The following is a 13975-nucleotide window of genomic DNA, read 5'->3' as shown; positions in this document are numbered from 1 at the left end:
ACTCCTGAGCATGGGTGGAGCCTGCCTTGGTGGTTAATATACTCAGTGTCATGTCATTGAAGAAAACTCTCCCAGAGCCTGTCCATTCTGAATAGCTTCTAGGCTTGGGATAGGATTTAGTACTTATTTCCCCTCCTCCATGCTAGGTTTTTGTCTGCTATTTGTCTTATTAATCTTGGCCATTCCGATCGGGGCATGATGAAAGCAGCTTTAACTTTGCATTTCCCTGATGGCTAAGGATGTTGAACAAAAGTATTTCATCTTTACGAACTGTTTTTAATTCTATACCCCACTTGTAAAGTGGGTTGATTGTTTCAAAGTTATTATTGTCATTATTATTATTTTCAATTCTCTTGTATTCTATATACTAACTCTGTCAAATGTATAATGGATAAAGTTTTTTTTTTTTGCCATTCTGTAGGCTGTGTCTTCACTTGAATTATGTTGTTATTTGTTACATAGAAGCCAGTTAGTTTTATGGGACCCCATTTATCCATTGTTCTTATGTCTGAGATGTTTGAGTCCTATTTTTAAAGTTATTTCCTGTAGCAATTAGTTTGTCTATTCCCACTTTACCTACTGGCAGATTCAGGATATCAGGTCTTAATGTTGAGGTTCTTGAAGTTAATTTTAAGTTTTATACAGGCTGAAAATATGCATCTATTTTTATTCTCTTATGTGTAGCCATCCAATTTGACCATTTGTAGAAGATGCTACCTTTTTCCCAGTTATATTTTTGATTTCTTTGTCATGTATTTCTAAGTATGTGGACTTAATGCTTGGTTGGCTGTTCAGTTCCTTTCTGTTGATCAATGTGTCTGTTTTTATTACTGTAGCTCTATAATATGACTACAGATCAGAATGTTGGTATTTCCAGCAGTTATTTTATTGTGTTAGCTATCCTGTTTGATTGTGTTTGGGGGATATGTGTGGTATGGTATAGATGTAGGTGTGTATTTCCATATGAAGTTGAGGGTTATTTTTTCAGTTTCTGTGAACAATTGTGTTGGAGTTTTGGTAGGGATCACAGTAAATCTGTAGATTGCTTTGGTAGGGTGGCCATTTTCACAATATTATTAATGTTACTAGTTTATGAGTATGAGAGATCTTTCCATCTTCTGATGTCTTTTTCAGTTTCTTTTTTCAACATTTTAAGCTTTTTACTGTACAAATCTTTCCCTAATTTTTTAGAGTTGTTCCAGGATTTTTGTGTATTTGTTTGTTTGTTTGTTTGTGGTTGTGAATGGTTTGGTTTCCTGGCTTCTTTCTCAGCATATTTGTCATTGGTATATAGGGAAACTGCCCACTATTTTGTATGTATATTGTGTCCTGCCACATTGCTGAAAGTGTTGATCAGCCATAGGAGTTTCCTGGTGGAGTTTTTAGAGTCTTTTGTGTTTTTACTGTCTGCAAATAAGGATACATTGATTCTTCCCTTTGTACTGTATCTGCTCCACCCCTAGTTTCTTGTTTGTTTGTTTGTTTGTTTATGTTTTTGCAACCATGGTCTCTCTGTGTTGTTGTGGGTAGTCTTTCTGTGTAAACCAGCCTGGCCTTGAATTCACAGATCTGCCTCCCAAGTGCTGGGATTAAAGGTGTGTGCTACTATGCCTAAGTCAGTTTTAGAAACTTTCTACATATAACTTGGTACTTTTTCTATTTTTCTTGAAATTGTCTGTTTATTATTCTCCCTACATTTTCTCATTGCATTTGATGATTTTTCTTAAGATGGTATGCAACTTTTATTAGTAGTAAAATTTGTTTAAAAGACAAAATATTCCACAACAAAGCCAGACTATATATCCATGAATCTAGCCCTACAGGAAGTGCTGGAAGGAAAACCTAGACCCAATGAAGATAACTACACTTACAAAGACATAGACAATAGATAATCCTACTTTACCAAACACCAAAAGAAAAAGAGAGGAGAACCCACACACAATAACATCACTACCAATAAATCAGAAACAAATAAGAATCATCAATCAATGGTCATTAATATCCCTCAATGTCAACAGTCTCAACTTGCTTATACAAAGACACAGACTAACAGAATGGATGATAAGACAGAACCCATCCTTCTGCTGCATACAAGAAACACATCTCAATGTCAAAGACAGACATTACCTCAGAATAAAGGGTTGGGAAAAGATTTTCCAATCAAATGGACCAAAGAAACAAGCTGGTGTAGCAACCTAATATCTAACAAATTCGACTTCAAATTAAAATCAATCAAAAGAGATGAAGGACATTTCATATTCATCAAAGGAAAAGTCCATCAAGATGAAGTCTCAATTCTGAACATCTATGCCACAAATACAAAGGCATCCACATTTGTGAAAGAAGCATTACTAAACCTCAAATCACACATAAAATCTCACTAGTAGTAGGAGACTTAAACACTCCGCTCTCACCACTAGACTGGACTTCCAGACAGAAGCTTAACAAAGAAACAAAACTGGGTTTAACAGACATCTATAGAACATTCCACCCATACACAAAGGGATATACCTTCTTCTCGGTGCCACATGGAACCTTCTCTAAAATTGACCACATAATAGGAAACATAGCAAACCTCCACAGATACAAAAAAATTGGAAATAACCCCCTGTATCTTATCAGACCACCATGCATTAAAATTAGAATTCAACAATAACACAAATCGTAGAAACCCTACAAACTCATGGAAATTGAACAATGCACAATTGCACCATCCCTGGGTAAAAGAAGAAATAAAAAAGAAATTAAAGACTTCTGGAATTCAATGAGAATGAAGAAACAACATACACAAACGTAAGGGACACTCTGAAAGCAGTGCTGACAGGAAAGTTCATAGCACTAAGTGCCCACATGAAGAAACTGGAGAACAGTCACACTAGAGAATTAATAGCACAACTGAATGCTCTAGAACAAAAAGAAGCAAACTCACCCAGGAGGAGTAGACGCCAGGAAATAATCAAATTGAGGGCTGAAATCAATCAAGTAGAAACAAGGAAAACATTGCAAAGAATCAATGAAACAAGACTTGGTTCTTTGAGAAAATCAACAAGATAGACAAACCTTTGTCCAAACTCACCAAAAGGCAGAGAGAGAGTACACAAATTAACAAAATCAGAAATGAAAAGAGGGACATAACAACATACAGTGATGAAATCCAAAGAATCATCAGGGCATACTTTAAAAACCTGTACTCCACAAAATTTGAAAATTTAAAGGAAATGAACAATTTTCTGGATAGATATCACATGCCAAAACTAAATCAAGAACAGATAAACAATCTAAACAGACCTATAACCCTTAATGAAATACAAGCAGTCATCAAAAATCTCCCAACCAAAAAAAAAAAAAAAAAAAGCCCAGGCCCAGGTGGCTTCAGTGCAGAATTCTACCAGAAATTCAAAGAAGAGCTAATTCCAATACTCCGCAAAGGGTTCCACCCAATAGAAACGGGAGGGTCACTGCCAAACTCCTTTTATGAGGCTACAATTACCTTGGTATCCAAGCCACACAAAGATAAAACTAAGAAAGAGAACTATAGACCAATTTCCCTTGTAAACATCGATGCAAAAATACTCAATAAAATACTAGCAAATCGGATTCAAGAACACATCAGAAAAATCATCCACCATGATCAAATAGGCTTCATCCCAGGAATGCAGGGATGGTTCAGCATTAGAAAATCTATCAATGTGATCTACCCTATAAACAAACTGCAAAGGAAAAACCACAAGATCATCTCACTACATGCTGAAAAAGCCTTTGACAAAATCCAACACCCCTTCATGATAAAGGTCCTAAAGAGATCAGGGATAACAGGAACATACCTGAACATCAAAAAAGCAATATACAGTAAACCAACAGCTAAATCCAACTAAATGGAGAGAAACTCAATGTAATTCCTCTAAAATCAGGAACAAAACAAGGCTATCCACTGTCTCCATATCTCTTCAATATTGTACTTGAAGTTCTAGCTAGCTCAATAAGACAACAAAAGGAGATAAAGGGGATACAAATAGGAAAAGAAGAAGTCAAGATTTCACTATTTGCAGATGATATGATAGTTTACATAAGTGACCCAAAAAACTTTTAGGGAACACTCTGAGATTAATCCACAAACCTATGAACAGCTGATTTTTCGACAAAAGAAGCTAAAATTATACAATGGAAAAAAGATAGCATCTTCAACAAATGGTTTTAGCATAACTGTATATTGGCATGCAGAAGACTGCAGATAGATCCATGTCTATCTCCTTGCACAAAACCTAAATTCAAATGGATCAAAGACCTCAACATAAATCCAACCACACTGAAACTCTTAGAAGAGAAAGTGGGAGATACTCTTCAACAAATTGGTACAGGAGACTGCTTCATGAACATAACCCCAGTAGCACAGACACTGAGATAGACAATTAACAAATGGGACCTCCTGAAACTAAGAACCTCTGTAAGGCAAAGGATACAGTCAACAAGACAAAAAGGCAGTACACAGAATGGGAAAAGATATTCACTAACCCCATGTCTGACAGAGGGCTAATCTCCAAAATTTACAAAGAACTCAAGAAACAAGTCTCCAAAACACCAAAGGATGCAATTAAAAAGTGGGGTACAGAACTAAATAGAGAATTCACTATAGTGGAGTCTAAAATGGCTGAGAGACACTTGAGAAAGTGCTCAACATCCTTTGCCATCAGGGAAATATAAATCAAAACAACTCTTGAGACACCATCTTACTCCTGTCAGAATGGCTAAAATCAAAAACACCGAAGACAAATTTATGCTGGAAAGGATGTGGAGAGAGGGGAACACTCCTCCACTGCTGATGGGAGTGCCAACTTGTACAGCCACTTTGGAAAGCAGTATGGAGATTCCTCAGGAAAATGGGAATCAATCTACCACAAGATCCAGCCATTCCACTCTTAGGCATATATCCAAAAGAGGCAAATTCATACAACAAGGACATCTGCTCCACTATGTTCATAGCAGCATTATTTATAATAGCCAGAACCTGGAAGCAAGCTAGATGCCTCCTCAACTGAAGAGTGTATAGAGAAAGTGTGGTACATTTACACATTGGAGTACTATTCAGCGGGAAAAAAAACCAATGGAATCTTGAAGTTTGCAGGCAAATGGATGGCACTAGAAGAAACCATCCTGATTGAGGTAACCCAGTCACAAAAACACAAACATGGTGTGTACTCAGTCATATATGGATTTTAGAAATGGATCAGGAGAGTGCCAGTCTGCAAGTCCACTGACTGAGAGTCTTGGAAACAGGAAAGAACCTAAGAGAGATATGCATGGTACCCCCAGAGAAGAGGAATGAGAACATTCATCCAGTGACTGATGGAAGCAGAGGCAAACACCCACAGCTAAACACTGAACTGAACCCATGGAACCCAGTGACAGAGAGAGAGAGAAGCGATGAGCAAATTGGCAAAGAATGGGCTGGCAAAACCAGCAGAGACAGCTGATCTGAACAAGGGGGGAGCTCTTAGATCCCAGACCGACAGCTGGGAGGCCAGCATGGGACTGATCCAGACCCCCTGAGTGAAGGAGTCAGTTAGGAGGCCTGGGAAACTTATGGTATTTTTCCTATCAGTATTTATCCCCGGCATACAAATGGACTTCATGTGTCCATAACACAAAGGATTATCTCTCAGCCTGGACTCTTAGGGGAGTGCCTGCACCCTGCCCTGAGCGAAATGACAGACTCTGGATATCCCCTATGTAGAAGGAAATGGCGGTAGGGTGGGAGGCTGGGGGTTTTGGTGGAGGGGTGCAGGAGGAGGGGAGGAGAGGGAACTGGGATTGAAATGTGAAGCAAGCTATTTAAAACTAAAGTAATAAAAAAAAGCACATTTATAAGCATCAGTGTGTGAAAAATATTCTCTATAAATGTTTTGTTTCTCTGATTCTTTTTTAATTAATATATTTTTTACATTCCAATTCCAGTTCTGCCTCCCTCCTCTCCTCCTGCTCCCCCTACTCTGGCCCCCATTTGCTCCTCAGAGAGGGTAAGGCCTCCCATAGGAAGTTTCTAAATCTGACCAAGGCACCTCTCCACCCCACACACTCCAGTGTCTAGGCTTGGCAAGGTATCTCTCCATATAGAATGGGTTCCACTAAGTTTCTGCATTAAAGTTAGATCTTGGACCTACTGCCAGTGGCCTCATATATTGTCCCAGTCACACCATTATCACTTGTATTAAGGGACTCTAGTTAGATCTTAGCAGGTTCCTGAATTGTCAGACCTGAGTCAGTCATCTCTCACTAGCCCAGTCAGCTGATTCTGTGGGTTTCCCCATCAAGGTTTTGGTTAGCATGTGGATTTCTGCATCAGCTTCCATGTGTTTCAAGAGGGTTCAAGCTTCTCTGGGGTTGTTGATTGTAGCCTGGGTGTCTTTGGCTTTATGTCTTATATCCACTTATAGTGAGTACATACTATAGTTTCTTTCTGGTTTTGGATTGCCTCACTCAAGATGGTTTTTCCTAATTCTGTCCATTTGCCTGTGAAGTCTAGGATTTCTTTGTTCTTAATGCTGAGTAGTAGGAACTCCTTTGTGTAAATATACCACATTTTCTTTATCCATTCTTCAGTTGAGGGGCTTCTAGGTTGTTTCCAAGATCTGGCTACTACAAATAATGTTGCTATGAACATAGTTGAGCAAATGTCTTTCATCATGTGAATGTGCCTCCTTTGGGTATATGCCCAACAGGGGTATTGCAGGGTCTTCAGGCAGGTTGATCCCTAATTTTCTGAGTAATCACCATACTGATTTCCACAGTGACTGTACAAGTTTACACTCCCACCAACAATTGAGGAGTGTTTCCTTTCTCCACATCGTCTCCAGCATAAGCTGTCATTGGTGGTTTTGATCTTAGCCATTCTGATGGGTGTAAGATGGACTCTTGATTAAATTTCACTTCAGATTTTTCTATTCAAATTTTTATATTTTGAAAATATTGTACATAAGTTGTATATTTATATCATTTCTACCCCTTTTTCCCCCTCCAACTTCTCTCATTCCTCTCCTTAAATTCATGAACCTCCATTCATGTTTGTACATGTGTTTAGGGCTGACCATTTGGGAATAGATAACCTCCCAGGGGGCTTGTCTCTGGAGAAAACTGCTTGTTCCTCTCTTAGCAGTCATTGATTGCCTGCAGCCCTTCATCTCCTGATGGGTGCTGTAAAATTTCCCCTATCCATAGTGGCATGTCTCCTATATTTCATTATGCAGGTCTTGTTTAGGCATTCATATTAATAAGTTCAAGGGTGCCATTTCCTATCATATCAAGTCTGTGTCCTGGTCCACCAGCTCTTAAAATCTTTCTGCTCCCTCCTCCTAGATTTTTCCTGAACCTTAGGTGTAGGGTGTGTGTTGTGTATTCACCAACTGGGGGGAATCATCCCAAGGTCACTTATTTTCTGCATTGTGGATCCATAGTAGCCTCTACTATGAACTCAGACCTTAAAGACTCCCTCATGTATAAATCCAAAATAAAGAAAAATAATCACTGTGTGAGACAGAAAATATGTCAACAGACATTTCACCAGACTGAATAACTTTACATGTTATAGATACTAGTTAGAGAAATATGATACACAGGCTTTAGTCACTGATGTTTTGAACAGGTAGAGTCAGTTTTGGGGAAAGTATTTGTTATAAGTAGAATGTGTTAGCCAGAAATTCTGTCCCTAGCTATGCTTGTGTATTTCAGATTGTGTTTGCATGATTGTTCATAGCACTGCCTTTCTCCTAGTAGAATCAGGAACAACTATAACACCCATCAATAAGAATAGTATGTGAGGGTGAAAATAATGCACTACAACTACACACACCAATGTGAGAGAGTTCAAATAACAATATTATATTTCAAACACTGCAGTTTGTACCAGTTGACACACCATCATGGATGGGGGAATCTATCAAAACCCCACCCCTAGATGAAGAGCTACAGGCAATTAGTGAGTGCTGAGAGGTAGAGAATTTAGTACTGGTTGGTCCATGGTCAGCCCTAAAAACATAGATATATGAGCAACACTAAGTGGACTTATCAGGTTGTATTTACATATCTATATGTTTGTGTAATATAGCAATAATAATAAAAGACAACAAAAGTGATACTGCATGAAAGGAGATAGAGAAAGGGCAACAGTGAAAAGGATTGAAGATGATCCAAGTGTTTTATAAACATCTATTAAATGTTATAATGAAACTCATTTCATACAATTAATAAATGCTAATAAAGTAAAAAGTCTTTAAAATGTACTTTTCAAATTCACTAATATGACTTTATAAAATCAAAGTGTCTTTAAATTTACATTCAGATATGGTAAACTATAAAGAAAGCAGGAAGGTTTGAAGAAGGTTGGAAGTAGTGAGCTCTAGAAAAGAGGACTTAGGAGTCTTTCCTAGTATGGTTGGTTTTGAATTTTTCAACTCCCTTTGTGGATTAGTTGATGTTTGTTCTTTCTAAAATCTTTCACGTATGATGTGTTACATACATTTCTTTTCTGTTTTAAGAAAACTTATTAAATTCCAAAAGAGAAAGAATGGCATAGACATTGAAACAGATGCAGGTGTTCTGTCTTTATTTCAAGGACAGGGACGTGAATCAAGTACCTCTGGAGCTCAGGTCCTAGTTTTCATGAATAAGTGATAGAATTTAACTGGTAGGCAAAATATATGCAGGAGAAAGTAAGAAAAACATTTGCACCAAATGTAGTAAGCAACTACATAAGATTTGGCAGTATATTTATATGCTAGGTTATGTGTTGTGATGGAGGAAAAAGCCTTTGGAGACTGACAAACTAATCTAGGCTGTGATAGATTGAACAGAACTAGACTGAAGAGGAAGGAGAATTGTGTCTTAAAAGACTCAAATACATCCTTTCTGGGGCTTGATTCCCAATTAAATCTGACAAGCATGTGGAAAAGTAGTGTCAAATAGAGAGAGTTTTCTGGAAGGATATGGAATCATATTCTAGCAAGAAACAATGACAGTATCATGCTTAGAACATTAAATATGCAGTGAGATTGAAATTTATGTGTTGATATATTGGTGTACAGGTGTTTTTGACAGTTAATTGCATACATGGGGCTAGAGTTATATTTGTGAGTTGGTCCTAAGGTTTCTGGTGTACTCCTTGGATAGGTCCAACTGGGAAGTCAGATCTCATTTCAGTTCCTCAAAGAGGTGCTTTTGAGGTCTTGTTGGTCTTCAAGAATATTTTCAGTTATATAGAAGTTTCAGAACTCAGAATGAATTTAAGTGAGGAATTGGTACAAAAGGGAAAAACGTAGGTGCAAACTTTCCACAAGGATGTCATTCATTTTAGAAGTGAACGTTTTATAGGAAGCTCCTTGCAGAATTGAATGCTTGTTCTAAAGAGTTCATTAGCATATATTAAAGCAAAAAACAGTAGGTTCTTTATGAGATCCCCATACATGCACATAATATATTTTATTCATTACACTTCCCATTAACTTCTTTTGTTCCTCCTGTTCTCATTATCTCCTTGCTTTCCTCCCTTTTTTTGTCCATTTATGGGAGTTTTGATGAGCTCTTATTACTTCTTCTTTTTGTTTTTGTCTGATAGTTTTTCTAGACCGGGTTTCTCACTGAACTTTTGGCTGCCTTGGAACTTGGTCTGTAGACCACAATGGTCTCAGACACAGAGATCTGCCTACCTCTGCCTCCCTTATGCTGGTATTAAAGATGCGTGCCATCAATGTCTGGCTCTGACATGCTTTTTAGAGTGACCTGTTTCATTGTTATTTTTAAAGGGAGAATAATTAAATACCTGATTTAAAAGTAGATGCCCGAAGCTTTTGTGGGAAGGTTGAATGTTTAAAAATAGAGTGATTAGATAGAGATTACTTGGTAAAATTGTTGAATACCATAAAAATTAGAGAGCTTCTTCTCTTTGGCTGGAATGGGTATCTGAAAAAAATCATATCTACTAGGCTGAGGAGATGTTTCCATTGGGAAAGTAGCTGCTGCTCATGGATGAGGACCTAACTTTAGATCCTCAGAATCTAGATAAAATCCAGCATAATAGCACCTGCCTGAAATCCCCACACTGTGATAAACAGTCAGGCAGATCCCTGAATACCACTCTCAGGACAGCCCAGTCAAATCAGCCATCTTCAGGTTCACTGAATGTCTCAAAATTAGATAAGACACCCAATGTGCATCCCTGGCCTGCACATACATGTACAGACAAGTGCATGTGTACCTGTACCCACATACATGTATGCACACATCCTCACCAACAAGTCCACATAGTGAAAATGAAATACAAGTTTAAAAATTAAGTAAATAACGATAATTTTTCACTCAAGCAGTTTTCATGTGAAAATCATAATTTGATCTACTTCTCAACTGCCATATTTGAATCTTCAGTTTATGCCAGATAGGAGTAATTTCTATATATATTCCAAGGAGCCCAGAGATTCCCTTCATATGACTGATATATTTTTTTGAAATTTAAAGAAAAAAATTATTGAAGATCCAAAAACAACTCCTACAAGATTGACTTTTCCATAAAACTGTAGCTACAAGATGCATTGCATCTATCATGTTAAAATGTGCATTAGACACAAATACAAAAACCATGAAACAAACCACCATTCTTTAACATTTAAGCAAAGATAAAATGCCTAAGGAACAACATGGATGACTTGCAAAGGATGGGCTCTTTAAGCACCATTTAAAAAAAAAAAAAGCACAGATGGATGAGAATTCATTTATATACACTGAAGTGAACCTTTGGCACTAGGAATCAGAGCATTTTGTCATAGAGCATTAAACATATTATAAAAGTGCATAATGTCAAGGGAACAGACACAGCAGCATTCAAAAGCAGCTTTGTCAACTAGGCAATAAAAACACTCTATAGCATGTCTCTCTGTTGTCCATCACTGAATACACTGATAGAAACTTTGAAATGAAAAGAAAGAAGAAAAGGAGCACTGACTCCTTTTATTGTCTGTTTAAAATCAAACAGAAAACAAACATCAATTCTGTTATACACTAATGCTCTTCAAAGTACATCATTTGTACAAGAGAAGAACTAAGAACCAAACTGTTTACAGAGACCAAGCACGATTGAGTGAGAGAGAGAGAGAGTAGGCCCCTCACAAGGCTTTCCGGTGGTACTCAGGAGGGGTCACTGGCACTGAATAAAGTTGCAGAATTCTTCACTAGGTACTTGAGGAAACCATGTAGATAGTTCAGTAATAAAGCAAGGCTTTTCTGATCTAGAGGTGTATAGACCAACATCGCTCCAATTCGCACAAATAATCTCAGTAAATGTGGCGCTCCATATACCTGGGACATGGGTGCATCATGGTAATCTGCAAGAATCTTAGCTTACTATGGTCTCTCAAATTTGTAGAGTAGCTGAAAGCCCAGCATTACATTGAAATACTCCTTCATCCCTACCACAACCTCATTAACAGCATACTCCTTATGATCTGTATTTCCTGGAGACTTCTTATAATTTGCATAATCCTCCAAAATGGAATCCACATTCTTCTTGACAGGAAGATAAAAAAGCTGGTTTTGTCTGGTGATCAAGTCCCAGTCATCCACAAGCCATGGTTTCAGCTCTTCAGGGATGTTTACTTTAACTGCAGCTCTGTTCATGAATGTTTCTTCCTTTCCAACAGTTGGGTCTACCCGGGCTCTTTTCTTGCTAGGAGACTGAGGTGTCTCACTGGTACTGCCACCATCTCCATTTCTGGGTGTTTTATGCTTGTTCTTTTTTGTTTTCACTTCAACATTTTTCTATCGCAGACCAGATGTCTTCTTTCCTGGAGCAGCCCCTCTCATCCTGCCCTCTGCACACTCTTTCTGATTGGCCTTTTGAAGCTCTCCCTGTTTCTGCTAATTAGCGTCCACATATTTGAGTACTCTGCTTTCTGGAGCCCATTCATCCCAATTTTTATTCCATCCACTGTAATGGATAAAGTATTTCACTTGTTTGTCCTTTATGGCAACCTTTACACACTTTGCTTCATAGAGAAGAGGCCCATGAAAGCACAGCACTCTCTTGCCCTCCTGGAATTTGGGCTGCCATTTGAAAGTGATGTTCCACCTGCTCCTCCTCCCACCACCCCGACTACTGCACCCTACTCTCTACCCCACCCAACTTTGGCTGATGTATTTTTATATTAGTATAAAACTGAGTCTGTATGTTCTGAACAGTTAATTAGGTTTTTTTTTCTGCCCTCACTTCTAAATAAGAAAAACAATACAAAACATCTTCTAAAATATTACATTGCTAACAGAGCTGACCAGCAGCAGACTAACAGTGTAGACTATGTCAGTCAGTAGACACAGGCAGCCAACAGCAGGATTATAATGCCACTGGGCTTAAAAAACAGACGTTGGTGTATTGTCTGTGGTTGAGTTTCCTATTTGCAGAAGAAAGGCAGCTTTCCAAAGCCTGGGGTACCATTTCTTTTGGACACTATGAGTTTTACATAGCAGAAACTGACTGTATCTATAGCATTTTTGTTGTTCTTCACCCAGGCATTTGGGAACCAAGCCAAAAGGTCATTTAAATAAACTTTGGTGAGTAGAAATAATTTGGTAATATTACTTTGTTCGTAAGTGAATAACAGCACAGTACTGACAAAGGGAATCTAAAATAAACAACTGAAAACTGTACAGCGGTCTTGTGGTACTTTTTAAAAAGTACTAGTTTTTGTTGCTGGTACATGTTATTTCAAATATGTCTGTATTTGAGAACCATGAACTTGACTATAAAAAGTTGAGAGCTGATGAACTAGTCACAATAAGTATTACATTATAATTTTCTGTTAAAAGATATTTGTGAAATATTAGGTTGTATTGAAAGCCATGTAAGGAATTTCTTTCATCCAATGTAAGAAAAGCTAAAAGAAAACCAAAACAACAACAAAATACCATGCTCTTATGCACATATGTAAATATTACCTCTTATCTTTAGTTCTTACAACCTCTTTTAACTTGGAAGAAACATGCAGACTCTAATTTGAGCGGGGTTAATCTAGTTTCTCAGAGTAGTAGCCTGACCTTATTAGCTAGCTCAGGGATGAACATGCTGCCCCTATCAATCCAATTAGCATTCTTCCTTTGGCTCTTTTGCTAGATGTATGTATGTAGAGCAAGCATATTTCTTTCTGCTTGGGTTGCATGTATTAGATGCAACCTCAGTATTACTTCAGTGGGTTCCACGGAAGAAGGCTTGGGACCATGGCAGGTCCCACGGCAAGTGACCACAGCAGGTGAGAAACAGACCTGCAGATGTGACTTATGTGAAAGTTTATTGGTGGTGGGTATAAGAAAAATAAGGGAAGGAAAGAGAGAACAGATAAAGAGAGACATAGAAAGACAGAATAGAGATGCCTGCTCAGAGAGAGGACAAAAGAAGAAAGAAAGGAAGTGTTTGCCAGCCATGTTTTAATTTACAGCAGAATGGACAGAGAGTTTCAAGCAACTCTAAAGAAAATGCTTATAATGAGATAAGAAGAGGGAAGGGATTCAGAGCCTTAGATCAGAGAAGGAATTTCATAGCAGTTTACTTCGAGATATCTAGAATTCTGACATCCATCCTCAGGGCACTGCGCTGACATTGTTTTCATGATAAGAGAATATATAAATGACTGGATTTAAATGATAGACTGAAGTCCATAACCACCAGGATCACACATGGGCCACCTGCTGAGGAGGAGAGCTTACTGCTCTTTTCAGTGTCTACCTGGCTGAAACCATTCATCCTCCAGCCATCCTGCCATATTCTATTAGGGCTTATGAAAGGGGGCCCTCCATGGAACGTGGAGGTATCTCTAGACTCCCTAAAAAACTCTCACCTAGACCTCCATAAAAACCTCCTCAGCAGTCTTTTTATTCCTTCTCCCTAACAGCTGCTTGATCCACCTCTTCTCCTCAGAACATCCTGTTTGAGTTTCTTCTCTAAAGA

At 38.1% G+C, this 13975-nt stretch overlaps 1 protein-coding gene and 1 pseudogene across 17 annotated transcripts in view; one reads left to right on the top strand and one right to left on the bottom strand.

Annotated features, from left to right (window-relative positions):
- The window catches only part of Tasp1 (taspase 1), a 219382-nt gene that overhangs the window by 158865 nt on the left and 46542 nt on the right, over positions 1-13975 (top strand). The gene's annotated exons all lie outside the window — the stretch shown is intronic.
- On the bottom strand, positions 11145-12079 carry LOC106021013 (annotated as a pseudogene).

This window comes from Mesocricetus auratus, unplaced genomic scaffold (assembly GCF_017639785.1).
Source record: "Mesocricetus auratus isolate SY011 unplaced genomic scaffold, BCM_Maur_2.0 Super-Scaffold_100004, whole genome shotgun sequence".
Lineage (NCBI taxonomy): Eukaryota > Metazoa > Chordata > Mammalia > Rodentia > Cricetidae > Mesocricetus > Mesocricetus auratus.
Note: the sequence above shows the minus strand (reverse complement) of the source record. Positions and strands in the feature narration are given on the sequence as shown.